General features: G+C 33.2%; 1 long non-coding RNA gene across 1 annotated transcript; it reads left to right on the top strand.

Moving 5' to 3' along the window:
• Window positions 1-25,005, top strand: LOC118969147 (uncharacterized). The gene is made up of 6 exons (XR_005057054.2): window positions 1-205; window positions 9,160-9,310; window positions 10,018-10,046; window positions 11,848-11,989; window positions 15,475-15,628; window positions 19,380-25,005. It is a non-coding gene; the product is annotated as an uncharacterized lncRNA (long non-coding RNA).
• Window positions 25,006-25,514: the final 509 nt, after the last annotated feature.

Genomic DNA, 25,514 nt, shown 5'->3' with positions numbered 1-25,514 from the left:
TAAAAAGAGGTGATATGGGTGGGGCCCGATCCAATATGACTGATGTCTTTATAAGAAGAGGCAATTAGGACACAAAACAGAGGAAGACCATATGAAGCCTCTGAGAGAAGTGAGCTACCTACAAAACAATGAGAGAGACCCACAGAGAAACTCAACCGTGATGACACCTTGATGTTGGCCTTCTAGCTTTCAGGATAGTGAGCAAGTAAGTTTTGTTGCTTAAGCTCCCCACTTTGTGGCACTTCGTTATGGCAGTCACAGCAGATTAGTGCGCCAGGCATTAAAGAAAACATGAGTATGAGTTACTAAAAAGAAAGAAACCATAAAATAATGCAAAGGACACTGGTCAATAACTGGGTTTATGTTTGTAATCACATGAATTAATGTACAGGAAATTGGTGATGAATTTAATTTAGAGGCTATGCATTTGATGTGAATTTCTTTATGTGTCTAAATTTTTATGTCCACAGAGATTTCCAGAGTACTAACTTCTGAGAGCACTAATTTTGTTGAATTACTTATGAAGTATACACAACAAAATACAGGACTTCTTGGATAAATAAAGCTTATTTGTGTAATTATAGGGTTAGAACAGAACTTGAGTCAAATTAGAGCTTTTCCTTTGATTGAAACTTAATGGAATATACTTTCCAAATCACTCATGTGAAAGTGATTGTCTCCCACTTGTTATGGACATGATTTTCTTCCCTCTAAGAAGCCTCCTAAATTTTCCTTGATTTTGTAACATTGATTTCTGTCAAACTATGATGAATTGGTAACTATTGACCTCAAATTGGCAACATTTTCGGCATGTATCATCAATCTTGTTTATATAGGCATAACTTATTTTATTGTGCTTCACCTTATTTCACTTTGCAGACCTTGCATTTTTCACAATTTGAACATTTGTAGCCACCCTGTGTCAAGCAAGCCTATTGCCACCATTACTCCAACGTATCTGTTCACTCCATGTGTTTGTGTCATATTTAAGAAATTCTTAACAATACTTTGAACTTTTCATTATTATTATATTTATATTGTGATCTGTGAACAGCAATTATGACTCTGAAAACTCAGATGATTGGTTAGCATTTTTAGCATGAAGCATTTTTTAGTTAAGGTATGTACATTTTTTGAGACATAATGCTATTGCATACTAAAGGACTAAAATATAGTGTAAGCAAAACTGTTACATGCTCTAGGAAACCAAAAAATTCATTTGACTCACTTTATTGTATTATTTACCTTATTGCAATGGTCTGGAATGGAACCCACGATATCTCTTGAGATATGCTTGTATTCTGGTTAGTTCTCTGAAACCTGAAGTGAAGACAAATTGAAGTGAAAAACAGTTACTTTTAAAAATACAGAAACCTTTATAGAATCAATATGCAAATTGCAGAATGATCAGTGGGTTTTGTAACACATGGTTTTAGTTGAATATCTTTGGGATATATAATTAACTTATAATCAATATTTTTAAAAAATTCAAAATGAAGATGCTAATATTTATCTCATGGTATCTTTTTGAAGACTCTATTAGATAATGCTTGTAAAATGCTTACTATAGTAATATTTACATTACTTGCTATAAGTAATGCATTATAAATTCATTTGAGAATGCAATAAAGTGCCAAGTGCCCATCCATTACACAGTAGGTATATGATATATGTTAGTTTATTGCCTTTTTTCAGTTAAAAAAAAAAGAAAGGAAGTCTTTGAGTTTGTGATTTGAGAGGGAGAGAAAGGAAGACATGGTGGGGATGGGGAGATAATGAAAATTTCTGGATCTTCATATTCAAACCATCTTTCCTACCTAAGACTAACTGCTTGCCCTTTCTGTATCTACATTTTGAATTAGTTTTTCCTTCTCATTTTGTGTATTGTAGTATATTTAGGGTACCTGACATATTTTAATGTGTTTTGCATTTAGGCAATGTGACTAAAACATCCCTGACTGATGTTTTTTATTCTTATTCAAGAGAAATTTTCTAAATATTTAAAAATTAGTTAAAGATAAATTTATAATTTCCTTTTATAATTAACTGGAGTCATTAATTATTTCTACACTAACTAAATATCTGGAAATACATATGCATGTACAAGCCACAAATATTAAACACTTTCCCTGTATAGTTGCCATTTACCTATATTCTATACTTTGTCTGTAAATTCTACACATGTCCTCTCATATATTTTGCCCTGGGGTATATTTTCTGGTACTGTCTAATTTAAGAGGGTTTTCTTCTTTATTTGTGTATATGTTTGTGAATCAAACAGAAATCTCCCTGGTCATGACCTGAATTATAAGAGGTAGCAGAGGTAGGAAATACATGCTGCCCCTGTTAAAAGATATGATTGAGATTTGCAAGATTGAAAATACCTATGCCTCAACTCAGCCAGGAGTCTCAAAGTCAGTTACTATGATTTTTGATACTTTCATCACTAAAATTAAAAGCTGAAGGTAACTTTTTCCATGAGTCTAATGCAGGATGAGGAGGGACTAGGAAGGAATCCATGTGGAATCTAAAATCCTTGCAGATAAAGGGCAAATTTCACTGATTTCCAAGGTCATCATCCAAAATTATTGTCATGAGTGAAGCAGCTTTTTCCATCCTGAAGTTTCAATCAGCTGAGCAGCAAGCAGCAAACCAGAACAAATTTCTCATCTAGATACTGTGGCTTTTTCTGCCCTATCATGTACTCTGTTTAGGCAGGTTGCTAATCAGGTAGTTTTGTGACTGTAAGTTCAAAATAATTGGAGAAAATGACAGCTGTTCATCAAATCTAAAGCTGAAAGTAAAAATAGCTTCGACATAGTTTATACACTGCAAAATAAAATTTGCTGCTAAGAAAGAGAAGAGGCAATTTCTGGCTTTTAAGATGTAAAAATAATTGAGCTCCCAATTTCCTTAAAAGGCAGCCTGTAGTTATTGAGTGCTAGTTGTGGTTGCAAGTCTAATAGAAAGGAAAATAATGTAAGCATATAATGTACTGCAGAAAAACACCTGGGGAAAGTGTTTTCCTGCATTTAGCATAATTGTGATTACATTGTAGAATGCACTTACATGTAATTGAGCATAAAACAATCATGTCATAGATACCCCATTGGGAACCCTGACAATCATTGTTAACTTTATTTTAAAATATATGTTTATGTTTTGAAAGGAGAAAAGTAATTTGATGGCCACTAAAATAGTCTTCCTACAATTTTGTTACACTGGAAACTAGAATTGTTTTAAGTGAAGTGGAAGTCTATTCAAGGTTTAAAAAACAAACAGGAATCATCACAACTAGTCAAAACTCTCTGAAAATCCTTAGCTGGAATATCCATATCATAAAATCTTTGAATATGTTCTTGTAAATGTGACATCATATGTATAAGAAAATTATGGCTTCCCTTGAAGATAGAAGTGTTGCTTTTCTGGGTGACCCAGTAAATATTTTGAGTATTGGGCGCCCCCATACATTAGAGTACTGTGTGTTGACTGAATTCAAGATGCTGCAGAAGTTGTGGTTGCAAAAATCTTACCACCTTCCAGCATCTGCATTACTTTCTTTGGCTTTACTAAAATCTAGAACACAAAATGGTCCTGTTGAAAACAATCTTCTTAGACGTGAATGAGGGATAATATCTGCTCAAGAGTTGCAAAGGTTTTGAATTTTAGGCAATAGAGAAGATCTATGTGACTTCTTAATTGCAGATTGTGGCCCAATGTCATTAAACTGGAATTGGCCATTATGACATCTGAAAATGAATCATCAGTCTTGCTTATAATCATTTTAATACTAGGCTCTTTTTAATAACCTAGCCATTGTATGACCCCATTAAATTTGAAATTTCAAAAACTTCAAATATAATATATGAGACAATCAGAAAATGAAATAATAGATACTGTATACTTAATTGTCAAACTACAATGTATCTTATGCCCAGGATATATTGATATGTGCATCAAACAATTCTGGCTGAGTGTCACTGATTAAAAGTGAAAAGAAAATCAATATCTGATCTATAACTACTCTGTGAATTTTTAAAATATGGTTTCACATGACATATACCATGTTTTATTAAACATACTGTTTAATTAATACCTTGATTTGTTTTAAGGATATCAGTTATATGCTAAGCTCAAAAGAACAGATTCTAAGACATAAAACTACCCAGTTCTACTTTTGCACAAGTTAGAAGTGAGTTTTAATTAAGTAGCAAAAAATCATGAGAACCAAAATTGTCAGTAGGAAGATATTTCTTCAGATACAAAGGAAATGAAGAGAAAAGAAATCCCATACTTGGAAGATATAGAATTCATACAGATGCATTACAAAAGTAAGATGAGTAAAATAAGGGACAGTGAAAAAGTTGAATATGGTAATAATCCAGTCTATGACCATGACCTACATTAGACCATATGCTCATCAGTTCCCACACATACTACTTTCTGTACAGCACAGTTTAGTTCATCTGAGCACACCAACCATGTCCTCCTATTCACTCTCTGTTTACATTAAATAATGCAGAAAAGATCCCATTCTGGAAAACCATATTCCTATAAAGTTATAAACAGTAACGTGCTTTTACTGGCTAGACAATATCATCTGTAGGGTGTTAATTGTATGATATAATATTGAAATAGATTGGGATCATAAAGAATGAACCAAAAATGAAGCAGGACTTGAGAATCAGCTCAGAAGATAATTATTAATTAATGTTCTTTTCCCTAAAGCCAGAGAAGATTTTTGAGTAAAGCTGGACATAGAAAGGGACAACATTTTAGAATATGTACTACTGGAAAACATTTCAAAGGTTTGTTACTTAGAAATCTTCATGGTCTTCCTGAATGAGACCACTCTTACCTCCTCACAGCCTCAACATTCCATCGGCATGGGAGATTGGGAACTTAGAGCGATGCCTCTCTTCTAAGTGGGAGCCAGTACACACCCCTATTATATCATGTCCTTCACTTCTTTTGAATTACACCCTGAGCGGAGGCTGGAAGGCACCATTGTATCTATTTTCTTCTCATTTAACCAGTTGCTATCACAAGATTGAGTAATGAAGGTTCCCTCTTACACAATCTTCTTGTTTCACAAATAATGAACTAAGGTCCAGAATAGTTACTTCATCCAGAATAGTTACTTCACATTCGTCTCGCTAGGGACAAGGGCAGGATTAAAGCCCAGTTCAGTTAATAATTTCACTGCCATGTCAAGTTGCTTCAAGCAAGCAAATAATAAGCTGCATTTTACAAAGAACTCATTAATAGCCATTTTGTGTACTGTCTCAAGATCATCACACTATTATGAAGATTTCTTCCCAGCAGCTATTCACAATTTTATAACATTAAGACATTTACTTTGTAATTAAATCCATAAAAAGCATGTTTTTATGGCTTCAACAGGTCAGTAAAATATACCTAAGTATCACTCTTGGAAAATGCTGAGTCAGACTTTTCTAAGAGTCATACATTTTTACGAAGTGTATTCAAAAGTTTGCTCTGCCACTCTTTCCAACCTTCTTTGCTGTACCGGCAGAAGGTATTCTTTTCATTGTTAGATACTTAAAAAAAGTTCCTTGCTTTATTGTTTTCATGGCATGTGCTCCTATTTTGAAAGTATCTTGTCTGTTTATTACCCTATGCAAGAATGGAAACTCCATAAGGGCAGAAACGTTTTATTTATTTATTTTCGAAATAGTAACTGTTATAAATAAATGAATGCATGGCTGCATGGGAAGAAAGGGGGACATAGCCATCTAACATCCTAATACACTTCTTATGCAACTTATACAAGATTTTGGATTGTCTTCATAGAGTAGAGGGATGAATAGTAGCTAGAGTCTACTGCTCTTTCCCTGGAAAGGAAACCTCAGAAAAGTAGTCACAATTTTGCTGCTGTATTATATGGATATGGAATATCTACTTAACTTCCCCTGAGTTTCAGACTTGAAGCATTGAGTGTCTGAATTAAAGACAAGATTATCACATAGATGTCTGGTTCCCTTGCATTCAGTTTTATTATTCTCTCCTTCCTTCTCTTGGGATCATCACTATAGCCAATTTTGACTTGGTTGCCACCATTGTGCATCTGGTCAGTACTGGTTGCCTAGGTAACACACTGTAATTTCAAATCATTTCAGTAAAAATTGTATTGAAAATGTATAGCTTATGTAATCTTCCAGTTCATCCTGCTCCCAAATTATAAGAAATTTCAAAATCTCATAGAAATTACTCAAGGTTTAGTCCTTTCTAGTCTGGAAGAAAGAGATCTCTTTTTTGAGCAGATGTACAAATCAGCATCTGAGAAGATTTTTTTCTGCAATGCATTGGTCCTTAGAAGCTAAACCAAACCAAACAGCCCTCCTAAGAGAAAGAAGCATGTCCCCAGTAGAATTGGCATTCACTTTGGTTTTACACACTGTTATCTCTAGGGGGATTGTCTTTTGTTAGAATCAAAATTAATTTCTTAGCAATTAAAATGTCTGAAGTCTCTCCTCATTTTTACTTAATCTTTGATGACTTCTCAATGAATCACTGGAACTGAGAAAGAGGAAGACAAAAAGTTATCCAAAATGAGCATAAATTTATGTGAGCTTTTCTTCATAATGAAATGTTTATGTAGCTATGTCTCTGAAGAGATGATCATTTTTCAGACTAGGGACATGTTTTTCTGTTTATTTTTTGTTTTTATCTTGACACTTCCAAAATGTCAACATCAGTACTATTAATAAAAATAATAAACCTTTTTTTGTTATAAAGATAATTATTAATGTTTTAAGAGAGTTTTCATGGATAATAAGATATTAAAACCCTCCAAAATCTCCGACAATAATTTTCTTTTGTCAAGAAAGAGTATATAATACAGTAGTGCTTCTCAAGGGAACAAATCCTATTTTGTTTAAACTTGTATTTCTAGTTTGGTTCATAGCAGGTGCTCAAGAGATCAGTCCTGCTTGAATGAAAACAACAACAGAAAGCATTTACTTTTAAAACACATTATAAAAATTATCATATGTATTTTGGGTTGGCATCTTTACACTCCTCTAATAAGTGACCTTTTTTAAATTCCTGGAATATTTAATATTATTTACATCACCCATCTCTGGTAGTAGACTTTTTTTTAAACAAAGATCAAATAAAAAATATGAAGATAACATATATACCTATATATACACACATATACATATATTCAATTCCAAGTAGATATTGTATATATTACATCTTTTTGTAAGTAAGGATTAACAGAGAAGTCAGTGGGAAAAGAAGGCAAAAGAGATTTTAGAAACCTATTTTGGGAACATTTTCTAGTTTAAAAAATTGGGTTGATGAAATTCAGGAAGAAATACACTTCTTAAATATTTTTAGAGTTTAAACACCCACACAGAGCACCCTTATACTCTTAAATCTGATAGAATTAAAGTGTACTGTTATATCTGAACTTAAAAGTTAAAGCATCTTCTCATATGTGTAGAAATAGCAATAAAAACAGTGCTGTGAGTAATTTAATTTAATGGCTATTTTACTGTTTTATCTGGACCTGGGTTGAAGATATGTCTATATTAATGTGATCATTAAAGAATATTATATTGTGTCTACTATAGAGTAGGAACATTTTATGATATGCAGAGCTTGTACAAATAACACTGGTAAGTTGCATCTCCATGTGTATTCTTAATTAAACATTGAAATAGACTCTGTTTTTTACTTCTGTCAGTAACAATTAGGACAATTACAGTTTATCTTGTAGCAGAGTGAGTTATAAATTTTTAAATGAATAAAGCTTTTCAAATGCCAACATAACATAGAAAGAAATAAGGAGTGTGTTTGGGATCCGTATCAAAGTATTAAAATGCTTTAAAAAGTATGACAGTTTGCCTTTATTTGCATATTTTTCTTACAGATACTTAAACATTTCTCTGAGATAATTTGTAAACAATATTTAGGAAAAGAATCTTAAAATTTACAAAATGTTGACTCTATAGGTGGTTAAATGCTATTTTTGTATATTTGATCTTAGTCCAATTTTGAAAGAAGGCAAATACCACATTTTAAAAGTATTAATACAATTTTTAATTAATTTGAATACATTTTCCCAGCTTTATTGGGATATAATTAACATATAACACTGTGTAACTTTAATGTGTGCAAAGTGTTGATTTGACACACTTGGATATTTCAATGTGATTATTACCTTAGTGTTAGCTAACACCTCTGTCACATTACATAATTACCATTTATTTTTTCTGATGTGAACATTTATGAATTACTCTATTAGCAACTTTCAAGTATGTAGTACAGTATTGCTATATGTGTTGAACATTTGTATTTCTTCTTTGTAAAAATGTCCATTCAGTTCTTCTGCCTATTCTTAATTGGATTGTTTGTTTTTCTTTTGTTGTTAAGTTATATGAGTTCTTTACATACTTCAGATATTAACTGCTTATCAGACATATGTTTGCAAATATTTTCTCTGATTCCATTGGTTGACTTTTCATTTTGTTGATTATTTCATTTGCTTTTTAGTTTGGTGTACTCCCACTTACTTATTTTTACCTTTATTGCTTGTGCTTTAGGTGTCATTCAAAAAAGCATTGCCAAGACTATGTAAAAGATCTTTTTCTTTATGTTTTCTTCTAGAAGTTTTACAGTTTTACGTTTTATATGTAAGTCTAATCTATTTTGAATCCTTTGTTGTGAGTGGTGTGAGATAGGAGTCTACTTCATTTTTTTTGCATGTGGTTATACAGTTTTTTCAACACCATTTATTGAAGAAATCCTTTCCATATTGTGTATTCTGGTCTCCCTTCTCATATATTAGTTGATTGTATAGCTGGGGTTTATTTCTGGACTCTCCAGTCAGTTCCATTGGTCTTTGTGTATAATTTTATGCCAGTACCACACTGTTTTGATTACTATACCTTTGTAGTGGAGTTTGAAATCAGGAAGTGTGATGCCTGCATATGCTGGTCTTTTCTGCAATACATTCTGAGGCTTTCTCAGACCTTCTAATGATATGCCTGTTCCATACTTGTTCCCTCTTGCGGCAGAATTCTTAAGTTTCTGTGTCTTCTCTGCATCCTAAAATAGGCTGGCAGCTAACAGACTTCCTTTTGTTTTCTTGAAGGTAGCACTGCATCTCAAGTTTGTGGTTTCTCCTAGGCCCACAGACCCTGGCATGGCTTCTGTGCGTGCTCCTTGTCTACCAGAAATCTGGCTGCTGCCCTCTGGGTGCTGTACTTGGGCTGCTTCCCTCTGGCAGCATACCCAGGGAGCCAGCCACAGAGAAGGGGGTGGCGGTGTTTGTCAAGTGGTGAGTTGGGATGTCCTCAGGTCAGTTAGAGGGGGGAATCTGTAGGTGAGGTTTTTTCCACAGCTCACAAACAGGCTTCCTAATGGAGCTCTGGAACCTCATGTTAAATTTATTTCATTAGATTAAAAATTATATAAATTTATTAAATGCAAACAAATATATTTAAACATTAAAAATGAATATGTTTACATTTAAGACACATTAATTTAAAAAATTCATTGTTTATACAACATGCATTGAAGTATGTATGTACGTATGTATTCCTGTGTGTATAAATAGGAGCAGAGTGTTATGGAAAAAAATTGTACAAAGTTTGATGATAATTATTTCACTTGATAACATAATTAGAAAATGTTTTGCCTTCCATAGTACTTCTTCTATAGTGTTTCTATGTTAAATGCTATACAGTGTGTTCATAGCTCTTTATAAACAGAAAATACAAATAAATGAAATATAAAAATGTATTTTAAGTATGTTTTGATATTTACTATGTATATTTATTTTTTCTTAAATTTTGACATTAGTATTGTGAATCTACTGGAACATGAAATAACAGAAATCCTAAAGAATAATAGAAATTAATTTTCATGTATTTTTCAATTTTAAATGTATCATTTGAAACCTAATATTAGCAATATATGGGGTTTTTTCTTTAATTATTTTAATGAATTCATACCTTAAAGACTGAAATGTGTTCCTATTTGCAGGGTGTCACACATACAGAAGGATTGTTTTTGTAAGTACTCTGAATTCTCAGCCTTTTATTTAAACTGTTAGTCCACAAATTCTCTGTGTCTGGCCATACTAGAGTAGTTTAAAGAAAAATTGGAAAACATTTTCATTCATGTTCTTAAGTACTAGGTCACCTTGTATTTTGTAAATGAGACAGGATTATTGTACCTTTATCTTGCATGAGGACATACAATTTTCCAATGTTAGAGATTGACTTTTTGCTGTTATAATTTGCTATGTTATTTTTCTTGCATATAATTCTCTTATCTTTAAGTTTTACAAATACTTTCGCCTTTTGTTTGACAAAATCAGTAATAATACTTCTTAAGTATCTAATTTATTTGGGTGCATAGGTTGTATTTCTCCCTAAGGTTGCTATGTGGGCAGCTCTAAGATGCCAAAGAGCAAACTGTGGGAAATGCTGGGCTTCAGTTCTCTTCTTACCCTTCTCTAGCTACCTACCCTTAAATACAGCTCGTCATGTACAATATCCAGATACGGTTCCTGGACTCAGCCTCTTAAATGGTGGGCTGCTATTTCAAACACTATCAGATTATAGTAGAAAATATGGCACTCTTTCCTATGTCCAGGGAATATTTGAATACCTAAAAATGATCTAGTGTGGATCTTTGTGCTACCTCTTTTAGAAGCTAACTAGGTCAGCTTATTGTGACTTTAGTATAGAAGGAAACTCGTGTATTCTCTGTGTGAATCACCTTTTTAATTTCTTTTATCCCCACATGCTGTGGCTGAATAAACTGTTTCTTTTTATTGACTCCCTAATATTACTTTAAAATAATCTACTACTATTTTCTCTAAAACCAGAACAACATAAAAATCTCTCTTGCAGGTCCCACTGGGGCACCAGTTCAAGACTTTGAAAGGAAGAAATGGTTTTATTGTGGTAGAGTTCTTTATATAAAAACCTCTGGCATTTTTCCTTTTCTCACACAGAAGACCTACTTCTCAAGAAAAAGTTTTGTCTTGGCTATCTATATCCATTTTAAAGATTTTATGTTTATGGGACTAATTACTGAAACTGGTATAGAAAAGCACTCTTTGTTTCCTTATATTTTCAATGAAATAGTTCTCAATAGTAATCATTAATCAGACCTTTTTATTATGAGAAACATTCATGAATCCATTAAGAGAGGCTTAAGATGTTAAGAGATATCTCCCTTGTCTATGTGATTGGCTTAAAATATGCCAAAGAATATGATAGCATAAGCACAGATTTGCCCTGATAAGCTACAGCATATCTGTAGTTTATTGTAACTGTAATATTCTGAGGCAACAGTGGGATGATAAAAGAAGCACTGGAATCATACAGAATGCTTAATAGCATGACTTTGGGAGTTAAAACAGCATTTGAATTCTTGCTCTGTGCTTTTAGGAAGTTGTTGAACCTCTTATCTATAATGGGAGGCAATAATAAAATTCTCATCTGTAATAAGGTAATAAGAGAAATTCCTCAAAGGGTTTTTGTAAGGATAATGTCTGTACATGGTAAATAACTGCCTAGCATCCAGCTAGCATTGAGTAAATAGTGCCGATACTTTCAAGATGTAGGAAGGGGAGAAGAAGGAGAAATTAAAATTGGGATAAAGAACTAATTAAGGAATTCACGAACAACATCATCTTGGGCAAAGTCCTTGAAATCTCTAAACCTTAATTTTAAACTTATAAAATAAAGATGAAGATGCTATACCTAACTGTAATAGTTTTCTGTTACTGCCTAACAAATTGACAAAAATTAGTGGCTTCATCGTTAAGCCACTTAGCGCTATCTATACATTGTTTTACAGCTTCTTTAGGCCAGAAATCCAGGCACAGCTCAACATAGTCCTCGCCTCAGGATTTCACCAGGCTGCAGTCAAGGTGTTGGCTGGTTGACATTCTCTCATCTGGAGGCTCACTGGGCAAGATTCTGCTTTCAGTCTTACTCAGGTTGTTTGGAAGAATTCATATCCCTGTGGTGGTATGACTGTGGGCTATCGTTTCTTACTGGCTGTCAGGTGGAGGCTACTCTAAGGGCTCAGAGGCTGCCCACAGTCTGTTGCAACCTCTCCATAGAACCCTCTCACAACATTACTTCAGGGTGAGCAGCAGAATCTCTCACTCCAGTCTGCAGAAGGGTCTTATATAAGATAATGTGATCAAGTGTGACATCCCATCATATTTACCTTACAAAGAAACTTAATCCAGGGAGTCACATCTCATCACCTTTGCCATAATCTATTGGGTATTAGCAAATTCTAAAATCCCCTTTTCCTGAAGGGTAAGGGATTTTGCAAGTACTTGAGCCATTGGTTGCTACCTTCAATTGTGCGTGTCACATTATATCATAGTTTGGGAGAATATAAAATAATCAAAATACATATTTTTGTATATAATTGCGATGTCTTTCTAAACTTCAAAGTATTATTCAAATCTAAGAAGGCATTAACTTTTGATAGACTATTCTAAGTGAGATTTATTTTAGTAGTACTGACCCAAAAGCCTAAAAAGACCTTCAATCATCAAAGAATTCTCTGATACATGTATGTATGGATAGATATAGATAGATAGATAGAAAGATGATAGATAGATAGATAGATAGATAGATAGATAGATAGATAGATAGATAGATAGATACTATGATTAATGCAAGCAAAATAAATGCATAAATTTTTAAAAAACCACCAAATACACTAGGGATTAACATTCAGAGCAGGTAAAAAAGATGCTGAATTTAGACAAATTTTGCACTATTGAAGTTTCACATCCTTTAGTTCATTGAATTAATAAATTGTCAGTCATTTTTGAGTGAATTTGAAACTTTGGAAAGCTAGGTTTTACAGGTTTTAAATTGAGTTTTTATTAATACAGAGGAAATAATATTAAAAATTAAGTAATGGAACTTAGGTACATTTATTAACTTTTGAATAACTGTAATTTTAGCATTAGTTCATATATCATTTGATTGTGATGATATAAAATGGAAAAATAAAGATTTCTCTATTTGGCATTGGTGTGATTCTATTCCTTCAATAAATACATTTCTAAATCTCATTAAGAGATTAGTTAAAACTTGGTCTTTCTTTATATAATGCACAAAGTTTATGAAAGAATTTCCAGATGCTTTTTAAACTTTGATGTAGTATAATAATAAATATAAATCTTAGCTGGCACAGATTTTGTTACTAGTGCTAGAAATCTTCCACTAAGCTATCAGGATTGAAATACTAACTAGAAACAGTTTCACAAAAATATTTTATAATTCTGAATTCATCAGAACAACCATGTGGGCCTTCACGATCAAAGGAGATCATAAATAAAGAACAGTGTCTCTAGGAGGCAATATGTAGACTGGTCTCTTCTTTATAACAGGCATGTACGTTCTCAACTTATGCAAGATTTAAAAGGTCATATATATGAATTTTTTTAGTGATTCTGTGTGATACAGAATCATCTGTTTTATTCCTCATCCAATTCAGCAGGAATTGTATTACATTTTTATTTTTTTGTATTTCAGAGTGGGAACAGCAGAAAATTTTAAACTCCTTTAAGAAAGTGATCCTATTATGATACTTAATAAAGTTTATCATGTTGTAATAACATTTAACATTTATTATTTGTGCCAGAAATTAAGATAACCATTTTCCATATATTAACTCAATTTTTTTCTATCAATAATTCTCAGGCATGTACATAGATAAAGAAACCATGATGCAGGAATTTGAATAATTTTTCCAAAGTCACACAGTTGTTTAATGGCAAAGTCAGGATTTTAACCCAAGCTTTCTGACTTCAGAGCACTTGTTCTTATCAAATCTGTTTCAGTGCCTTCATGTCTAATATTTTTGCTTCTGATATGAATTCATAATCTACTTGTTAAACTTCACATGAGCATGATAGCATTATAGTGGCAGAAGCATGGAGAAAAAGGATTCCTCTCAATTAATTCTAAATAGGTGTGGGTTTATTTTGTTTTGTGGTAAAATTTTAAAAGAAGAAGAGATATTTCAAGATTTTTTAAACCTATTAAAGTGATTAATGGATGAAATATTTTTTAAAATCACTAATGAATAACTGACCAGAAAGAAAACACAATTTTGCACTAATAAACTAGAATTGCAGTAAGATTCAGGAAACTCTATAATAAAGGAGGAAGTTTATTCCTATTTTGTCTTAATCTCAAAAATGTATCTTATTTTTAATCACGAAATCTAGAAAATGTACTTTACTGTGTGTGTGCATGCATGTGTGTGTGCAGCTAGGCATGTGCTTGAATTGGTCAATGTGTTTTCACCATGCAGTTTAGTAACAGTGAAGAGTTAGAAGGTAGGCCAAGAATCCCGTTCTGGTTCTGCTAGCCATTTTTGGATAATGCTACATTAAATAAACTGGTCTAAAAAATAAAACATATGAATATAAAAAAATAAATAATTAAGCAAACAAATAAAAATTTGATTGATTTAGTATCTTAACTTGGATGCATTGTTACACAGCAGAACTAATTTATATACCAGTGTAGTTGGCTAATTATCAGATTCTCACATATTTTGGTCGTAAGCAAAATATCAAGAGATTATGGAAAATATGGAGAGGTTTTTAACCATAGAAATAAGAAAAATCTATGTTAATTATCTTCCCTAAGCACTGTGGTCACTGTTTGATTTTTATTATATTTTTATGACCTTGCCTGTTCTGATTTTTTTCCAAAAATAATCCACTGGAGTACAGGAAGAAAATACCAAACATTTACTTATATTGTTATTTTCTCTAAATAAGGAAAAGTAATGTTAATGCACACAATAAAATTAACTGAATTCATTCATCAGGCAATCACATGTCACAGCATGTAAGGCACAAGGGAAGAAGGGAAATTCCAAAAATGCAATCAGCAGTGCTTCACCTCCCTTTTCGTCCAGCATATGGCTGTTTACACTGACCAATTACGGCATGATTGAGTTATCTAGTTTTAACTACACTAGTCATCAGAAAATAACCTTAGAATATTCTCTATAAAGGAACGACAAATCTGAGGTAGCATTAATATACAGGCTCAAGAATTAAACAAGATGGTGGCTAAGCCAATACTACTTCTGTCTGGGCATTTTATCAGCAATTTACATCATGGGCAATTATAGTACATTAGAAAATACATCTTTTGACATGCATTTATATTCTTAGTAATAACCTTTCTCAAAGTGCACACTGAATACTTATATATATTGATTTTTTGGTGATTATATGTTTAGCTATAATGGAGAAAACAAGTATTAAAATAAATACACTAAGAATCTAATCTTACAACATTATTCTCACTAACACCATTAAATCCATTATAAAAATAAATGAGAAAATGTTTTACAGTTATGAAATGATGTTATACTAAATTATTGTTTAATTTAACTTTTAGAATTTTTATTCTTTTCTATGTTTTACAGAGATCATAATGCATTAGTAGAAGAGTACATATGTAATTTATAAAAATATGTAAATAAATGTAACTGTTTGCTAAATTGGATGTGAGATCTTCATTTTCCCTGAGAGATGATTCATATGATCTAAATATTTGGAAACTTTTCTTCTGAATAACCTGTAAGCATTTATCTTTTTTCTATACATGATGCATTAAAAAATAGCCAAATAATACACATCTATACAGTGTAAACTCTAAATTACTTATTAAACCCATGAATCCTTTTAAGAACTTCTATTAGCATATTTTGGATATTGCTCTGTCATTTAATGCTGTTTTGTTTCCCTTTTTCTGTACATTCTAGTTAATTTTAGTTTCTGATGGTATAAATGACTACTGCCAGCATTCCCTCTATTGGCTCTCATAGCATAGCAATTGGTCTATGACTTCAGTAAATTCAACACATATTTTTTTCACCTTTCTTCTCCAGACTTATCTCTTCCTTTCTGTTCTCAAAAAAATCATTATTTTCTCTTGCTCTTCTAATATAACGCTTTTCAGTTTTCTTTCTGCTTCTCTGACTTCTTGCCATCTTTCTAGATCATTCTCTACCTTGACATTAAATTTTGAAATTCCTGTGAGATATGCACTGTACCTTCAGACCATCTCACATGCTCTGCCCTACCTACTCTCCTTAGATTATCTAACTCACACCCAGGAGTTCATTTACCACCAACAAAAATAAGAAATCATATCTCCAGAGTAAATCTCTTTTCTGAATTCACCATCTGTATATCCAGCATCCTTCCTTATATGTCCTTTTTAATGTCTCATAGACTCCCCAAATCCTATTTTCAAAGGTAAACTCATTATCTCCATCCAGGCATCCCTGGTAATTATCCAGAAAACCCTGTGTATAAACTAAGCAATGAACCTGGACACTTCTGCATCTTTATTCCCTTGTGAGTTTTTCCTACTCAGTATATCTAGAAATCTATTCATTGGTTTCTTTCTCTACCTCTATTCTGGTCCATTCTACCATCATCCTTACCTGGTCAAATTCAGTAGTTTCTGATTGGTCTTGTATCAGTCCTCTCCATTCTAAACTTACCATCACAGCTAGAGAGAGATTTTGAAATTATAAATTTAAGTATATCAGTGTCCAGCACTGTCTTCCCACCATTCACAGCTTGGTCCTCTTAGGTGCTGAAAGACTCAGTCCCCACCTGTATCTAAAGACTCCTCCCTCACCAAGCCCCATGTGATCCCATTTACTCCAGCTTCACTGATTTTCAGTTACTTGCACTTTTCACACTCCTTTCCTCAGTGTCTATTATACCTCTGGTTTCATTTGGTCCAAATGTTTCTTGTTCATTAACTTATTCCCATGCTTCTCATATTAAATTGGGATTTACCTCCAGGGAAATTCTTCTTTGGCCTCCATACCTGGATCATTTTTATTCTCATGGGCACACATGGCTCTTCACGGGTTTACCACAGTTGCAATTTTACGTGTGTAGGATCATTGGCTGAGTGCTTGTCTTTGCCCGTGCCTTCAGAGCAGCCCTCTGTGCCTCTCTGTCTTCCTGGTTATTTTCTTAAGATAAGTTTTCAGAGGTGGAGTTGCTGAGCTAAGGGGATGTACTGTATTAGACCTTTGAATAGGTGTGTTACAATTAATTTTCAGAAGAAAATATTAATTTGTATTCCAGCATCAGCATATGAATTATCTTCTTCTCTGCAATGGAAATTTGATATTTTTCTTCACAGTATTAAAAAGATGAAGGTTATGAATGTCAATGGAAAAATTGTTCTGGATAAGTGATATACTTGCCACCACTGGTGCCAAAATGTCATCTCTGTGGGAAGAAGACCCCTTACAATACTGGTTAATAATGCTTTCACAAATATGCCTCCATCAGGGAAAAAATGAACTTGTTTCCATTGTGTACACTGAAGGGTAACTGATGTAATTCATAATTACAGTGGTTGAGAATTACTAGACTTTGGGTCATACTTTGGTTTAAAATGAATAATACCATTTTAAAAAACATTTTTAAGAAAATAACTATACTTGAACTGATTCCACCAACATATTTAAATTATAAAGTACCTCCCATACTAGTTTCCATAAACACCAATGTATGATTCAGAATCATAATCTGAACTTAAAAGTAATCTCTATTAGTTAATTTTAAACTAGTTTCCTAAATTAATAAAAAGTAAATGGCCAACAACTCCCATTACAGCTGAAGAAAACAGGATAAATTATCTATAACATATCATAAACACATTTCTAGAGAAATGTCTTTAAAAGGTTTTTGTAAGTTTTCTTATCCTGAAAGATATAAACATGAGAAAGATATTTATTTGTGGAATTATGTGTGTCAATTCAAGTAAGAAAGGTTACTAGTACAGAAGAAACATTTGACTATCCACCCAAATTATTTTTATTCAGCTGATTTACATTTATATTTCAAATGCCATTTATATTCAGGAGGAAGAAGCTTATAAACTGTCACTCATTTCTCAATAGGCTGTTGAATCCAGTTAAATTAATTTCTAGTTAAGCCATTCTAAAACCATCGAACATGTTAGTTAGTTTCTATTTGGTAGAATAGGTTTCTGTTTTTCTTACACTGATTATAATAAAAAATCCATAAATGTTAAGGACATGAGGCATTCACACGGTGTTGGGCATAGTGGAGTGTGTCACACTGTTTCTGGTGGTGCTGACAGGGTTTGTGCAGTCTGCACTACATTAATGGTGTGAGGAGATTTCTATGTTTACTTGGGTATGAAAAAGCAGAGAGGAGAAAAAGCTTTCCAAATGTGAAAAGCAGGAAACGAAATCACTTTTTATGAAAGAATATATAAAATCTGTTACCAATGATGGATTTATAGTAAACTAATTTGTGGAATAAATGAAGTGTAGGGGTTGAACTGTGCTTGAAGTATTAAGACTTACCTTGCATCATCCATTGTGATTACTGATAACTAGGCGTTTACAGGGGGTTGAAAATGCCTTTGATATGAAACACTGGGGTTGTGAGGTTTCATCGTTTTTTGGGAACTTCATCCATTCATTTGACATTTTTATCTGTAATGCAGTAATGGCTCTTTTAATGAAGAAACCCCTTCCTTGAAACATACATATTTCTCAGAAATTTCCTACTTAGAGGAAGAATAAAACTAGGTTTGCACATTCTAGAGTTTTACACAGAGAGGACTATAGTTTTTAAAATTCCAAAGGAAATGTCAATAAATATGTTAAAAATAATAAAATACTTTTCTAGGATTTTAGCTACAGAGACTATAATATTTTGATATTAGTATCAAATGATCATATCATGTTTGATATCTAATGGTCAGATTAGAGTTATGTTGGGAATAATAGAAAGTAGGCTTTGCTAAGGAAGAATATTCTGATAAAAAAACTAGTAATAGAACAAAAAAACAGAGACATGGATCCCAGATGCCATGATAAAAGATCCAGTGATGAAGTGACAGAGACTTTAAATAATCAAAACTTCCTAAGACTATTTTATGAAGCTCCTATTGCACCACAAGTGCTTCCCGACTTCCTCTGGAGATCTGGGGGCTGTTTGTGAAAAGCAGACTTCAGATCTTCTGACCAGTGCACCTTTCCCTGAGGCACCCTCTAGGCAGGCACTGCCCAATCAATGTGACAGCCACTAGCCAACACAGTAGCCCTACAGAGCCACCAAATGTTTAAATGTGTATAGTCTGAGTTGAGTTGTGTCACATGCATGAAATACACATTGGGTTTCAAAGATTTAGTATGATAAGGGAATGCATAATACCTCAGTAAATTTTACTTTGATTACATATTGAAATGATAATATTTTGGATATACTTAATTAAATAAAATATATCATTAAATTTATTTATTTTTTTTTTCTTTTGCAGTGAGGCTACTAAAGGATTTAACATTACCTACAAAACTTACATTATGTTTCTTCTGGACAAGTACCATGGTAGACAATGGATACTACAAGGTTCTCTTCTCTGTCAATTCAAATCTCCCTAGCCTGTGTCTGAAATTCCACTGGGTTTAGAATAGTGAGAGGGAAGAAGGAAACCAGGGATAACAGAGAAGGCTTAAAGTGCTAATGTCTGACTGAAGTAAATGTTGTAATGTGAATATTTAAGAAGAGGATAAAGTCAATCATCCAATGAAAAGGGGGTGCAATTGATAATTAATAAAATCATTTCCTGTTTTGGCTCAAGGAGGGCCAGCTGGAGTGAAGGAAAGAAAGGCAGATTTTGAAGATGAGAGAGTTTGGGACAGATTAGAGGAAAGGAGTTGCATTACAGTATGGGAGGGCAGAGGAAGGCTACGAGACAAGTGCTTATGAAGGCAGAAGACAGTTTCTATTCATAAATTTCTACAGTTATGTTCAATTACTTTGCTCAATTAAAACATGTTAACCAATTTAAAACAAGATTATGCCTGATGTCCCTAAAAAAAGGGGAAATGTATACAAACATTCACAGAGGGAACACTGTGAAAATGGCCATATGATGAATGAGACAGAGATTAGACTGGTTCAGCTACAAGCCAAGGAATACCAAGGATCACTGGCCACCGTGGGAAGGCAGAAAGAGGCAAGAAAGAATTCCACCCAGAGTCTAAAAGGGGCAATGGCCCTGCTGACATCTTGATCTGGGGCTTTAAATTGCCTAAGCCTATCCTTTGCTTGCCAGGTCTTACGTTCATTGTCCCATGTGTGACTTTATAATGTCAGTTATACTATTCATGTGGATATTTACCTCTTCGACATTAGTGATGAGTTTCTAGAATCTAGCGCCTTGTATTAATTAAATTCCCAAAATCTTTGGCTACTGATTTATATAGTAACCAGTGTAATTGTGGATACCATCATGAACCATGAATTATTGATACTCCATCAAAATTTTCAGCACAAAACTGGAAAGGGTATGTTCTAGGGGAACATACAAGAAGGGATGTCTTTGGACTAGGTATTACACAAATAATGCTGTTAAGTGATGGTTCTAAACTGAATTTTGTAAAAGGATAAATTTTAAATCAGTAAATCAAAATGAAAGACATTTGCAGAAATGAGAAGAATATAAGTAACACTGGAGATAAGGCCTTAAAACCTATTTATATCAACAAACGACCAGTTAAACTAGATTGGAGATTGTGTGCATGTAAGGAGAAGTAATTGAGATTAGAATGATAGATGGGTGCCTAACTGTAGATGTTTTTAGATCCTAGTTTACCATAAGTTATTAATGGTCCATTTTTGAGAATTTTTTTAGTAAATGAGACAAAAACAATGTTTTGTAAAGAATATTCTGGAGGCAGTGTAAGGAAAAAATTGGATGGAATTGAAATTTGAGGTATAGAAATCAGCATTTTTTATTTAAGCTATGGTTGATAAGAGAATGAATTAAAGTGTTGGAAGTGGGAACTGAAAGGAACAGATGTGACAATTACTGAAAGGAAAATTTTGCTTTAGTATTTTTATTAGAAATGTTTCCCTTTATCATGTACTTAGACCTATGAAAAGTTTATGGCTATGCCTATCTGATGCCAAAACTTTTTATTTAAATGTAGTCAAACAGCCAGATATCATAAAATTCTTTTATATTATAAGCATTAGGATTTTAACACTGACCACATTTTAGACTTTATATCTAGACTTATCTTATTCAGATAGTACAGTTTTCTCCAGCTCATGCCTCAGTCCCAAGAGATTTCTACTGTGTGCACATCCATACCCAACCAGTGCTTAATTCTTTGCTGGGAAGTCACTCTTCAATGGCAACTTTGCCTACTCTGAATAATAGTTTTTGTATAACTATTAACAATATAATATGCTTTCTTGATGGATTAGGAGAAGATAAAAGCTGTCAAGCCATTGATTGCTGTCCCACTTGACCAATAGTAGTCTCAGAAGATGTACTTACTCCTTGAATGTACCAGGGCAGCTGGTAACCTCAGTTTCAGGATAACTGTCTATCAAGGCTTATTCCTTCATGCTGCCAATTTCCTTCCATCTCAATCTTTTTCCAGCCCAAAAGCTGTGACACCACACATTATATTGGAAATAACAGGTTTAGGTTGCATCCTATTACCCACTCAAACTCTACTAAAATGTACATGGAAAGAAGATGGGAAGGAACGAAAGACAGAAGGGAGGGAGGGAAGAAACTGGTATAATAGCAAGTCAGGATTTTTATTTTATTAAACATAAAAATGAGTACACACAATATTTGTCTATAAAGAGAAGAAATTGCAATGCAAGTGTGGTAGGTCTTCTTTCATATATTAGCTGATTAGCATCTCCTGAAGACTATAGTTCTATCAAAAGATTATACAATTTATAAGATGGTTATCACCTTAGGAAATGTCTTATTATCTGAGATGCATTAAACTTCCAAAAACCTTCAGCCTTTAGGGAATTTAACCGACTGTGTCTTATGATGTGTCCAAGTTTTAGAGACATTTCTGCAGCATAAATCACATGGATATTATCCATGTGAGCTTTAATCACAAATTTCACCAGGACTGGTTTCTTAGGAGACTTTCTATAAACATGATGGCAAGAGACAACCCAAACATATAAAACTCGAACAGAGATAATAATCTAAAATTGTCAAGGACAGCAGATCTCCTCAGCTTTTTCCAAAGAATATACACCATTTATGTAATGCAATGTGAAACTGAAAATTAGAATGTGTCCCCATTTCCTACAGAGCAATGACATCTCACTAAATTTTGAATATATTTTCCCCAAAAATGTAGGAGTTGAGACATCCCAATATAACTTTTCCATTCCTACATGAGGAGGAAATAATTATTTCTGAAGCATAGTAAAAATTTCCCATTTCAATTAAATGTGTGATATATACAAGCTTTTATTTTCCTGTCATACCTTTTTCTTGTAGTGAGAGACTTGAAAATATGCTTATTGTGCTAAAACTATAACTTAAAAGATTAAATTTTGAATACTTTTTCTTTCAGTGAGACAGGTCTATTTTCAGAAAAATCTGAATATGTAGCAGGACATTTTATCCTCATTTAACTAATGGATATCTTAGTTATATAAACTGTATTTCCAAGGTGTATTTTTCCATTGAAAAAGTAAAACAAATAACTGTGCATTTAAGTAAACATATCTAAATAAAATTGATGAAGCAAAATTCATAAACTCTATACCCAAGGAATATTTGTTTCATGGATTACTGTGAGTTTTATTCCTAAAGGACTGAGTATTCAATATTGAAAATGATACTAAATAATTGAAATAGTGATGATCTTATTTTAGAGAAAGATGTGTACAATGTAATTGCAATTATTATTGGAGGGATTAAGTGATAGAGGAATAAATTAAATGTTACTATATGATTTTCTACCTCAAGGACATATATGCTGATTATTTTAAGTAAAATATTCATTAAACATGGGATGATAACAGGACAAAATAGATACTGTAGTTTGAGGAAGGAATGGTATACAATTACCAAGAACACATGGGGATGATGCGGGGTTCTTGTTTGCGGAGTCAAAGAATGAATTTAGCAAACATCCAAGGTAGGAGAGCCAGGGTGGAGGCTTTTATTTAGAAATAAAGTGAGAGGAAAGAGCTCCTGGCTTACTCCAGGAGGAGACAAGAGAGCCCGCGGTGGTGTGTCGTCTAAGGGATTTATAGGTAGTTGAGGACTTTTGGGAACTGAGGGCTTAGGGTGTGGACTTGTACCCTCTGCCCTGCCCTCAAGGTGAGCTGGGTTATTGTCTGTTTGCTAGGGCTGTTTACAGTGAAGTCAGCACGGGTTATGCTGAGATACCCTTGCAGAACACTCAAACGTTCCAGGCCAAGTTGCTCCTAGCCTTTTGACTTTTAACTGATCTCAATGAAAATATCTATATTCCTAGTCTGGTATCTTTACCCTAGAGAATTAGTGTGACCTTGACTTTGCATAATGCTGAACACAGAGTTTCGATAGGGACTTTACACTGTTACATTGCTTTGACTGTAAATATCCTGCCTTGCTTTTTCAGGAGGCCCTCACCCTACTCTGTCTAAGCCCATGTCTCTGTCTCAGGGATACAGCCTGGAATGGGTCCTTTGGCTGGCTTCACAGGTACCTACAGTCACACATCATGTTGGTGCATTTTTTGCCTGATGCACCCATGGAGTCTATAACCCCAGGAGGAAAGTATTTTCCCAGTCCAGAGCAAAAAACTGAAATCAGTCAAAGGGAGAAATAAAGTGGGAGAAGCACATTTACTACTTACAAGCAGTCACCCACGTCTGCTCTCCTGCCACTGGCTGCAAAAAGGGACCCCACCCAACCTCTCTGGTCCAGATAAGCCCTTGCTCCCCCAAGTAATCACCTATTGATATGGAGATGGCCTGCTTCTCTCCACCCCTTGGAAACACCTATTGATATGGAAATATTGCAATTTTACCACCGGGTATCTGCATTCCTTAATGATGGTTCACATTAACTGAGCCCCTGAGGCTGATGAATAACATTAGAATGCCAAGGAATTAATTTACAATTTAGAGTCTCTCTATCAGAGGGATCATAACACACTAGCTTGGGAAACCACATTTTATTCAGAAGGTTGTTTGATGGGCATGAGATTAGAACAAAATAATTTTGTTATACAGTTCAAATGTTTAATGGCCTTAATTATCGCTTCCAAAGGAAGGTCACCCGACTAAATACCCCACATTATGCATCTGCTTGACAAGAACTTGCTTTCATGTGTAGAATGTTCAGATTTCCAGTACAAATGTTTATCCTTGTGACTGTCTTTTTACTTTTTTCATGTGCTGAAAAAGATGTTGTCTGAGTGACATTTTTTTTAAAGAGAGTTTACTATCTTAAGGTTATAGTTGCTAGTGTGTATTTGGTATATTTGTGCTCAAACTTCTGTGAGTCAATTTTTTTCCTATTTACTAAGGAAAATGTTAGTGTGGTACCAATATAATAATAATAATATAAATAATAAGAAATGCATGTGCAAATGAGAACCAGAAAACATATGTAGCAAATGGACTTGAATGACTCAACTGTTTTACAAGTTATTTGAAATTATATGTGAATGTAAATTTGTTAAATTAAAAAAAATCTTTTTTACCCACAGGGTAAAATTTTGTATGAAAACATGAGTAACATCACAAAATAGCCAAAATCTTAAATTTAAGCATCAACATCACTACTCCTAACATTCTTCGCCTCCCTTGGTTTCCCCCCTACCTATTTCTGCCTAAAGACTCCTTCAAAGCCAAAAGGCCCATCCATTCCATCCTCCCATCACCTATTTCCAAATATAAATCTACTTTGTTCAGAAATTGAGAAACTTGTTCATGCTATTTTACTTTTGGTGGCAATTTTCTCTTCCTTTTTATATTTCCATTGAAAAAGGAAACTTTCTTTCCTGCTGAATGTATAGTGAAATGTATTTTAAAAATGTATATTTTAAAATAACAAATAAACAGTGTAAATGTTCCTTTAATCAGCTTCTTGAATAAATTCAAGTAAACATTTCTATGTGAACCTTTCTTCTAGACAGGAACAGTTGCTTTGTTAGGTTTTCTCTTATATACAATGAATTACAAAAAAATGTAATATCTGTAATTAACAAAGAAAGATGCAAAATACAGATATAGGTCAAATTTTATTTAAAAACATACATTTTCAGATGGTACTAAAAATAACTTCCTTTATTATTATATATATATAAAGAATTAATATTATATATTTTATAATAAAGTATAGAAGTGAAAAAAATTCATTGCATTACATATTTAAATGATTTCCAAGGAAATGCATTAATTTTATATGCATAATTCATAGATAATATAAATTCTATATGTAATATAAATATATATACATACATAGATATATTTAAACTCAGAAGCAATTTTTTTCCTATTAAGGTATCATTGATTAAAAGTCCCCACCACATACCTCATTACAGTCACTGTCCATCAGCATAGTAAGATGCTATAGAGTCACCACTTGTCTTTTCTGTGCTGTATTTCCTTTCCCATGCCTCCA

The sequence above is a fragment of the Manis javanica genome, chromosome 7 (assembly GCF_040802235.1).
Source record: "Manis javanica isolate MJ-LG chromosome 7, MJ_LKY, whole genome shotgun sequence".
Taxonomy (NCBI): Eukaryota; Metazoa; Chordata; class Mammalia; order Pholidota; family Manidae; genus Manis; species Manis javanica.
Note: the sequence above shows the minus strand (reverse complement) of the source record. Positions and strands in the feature narration are given on the sequence as shown.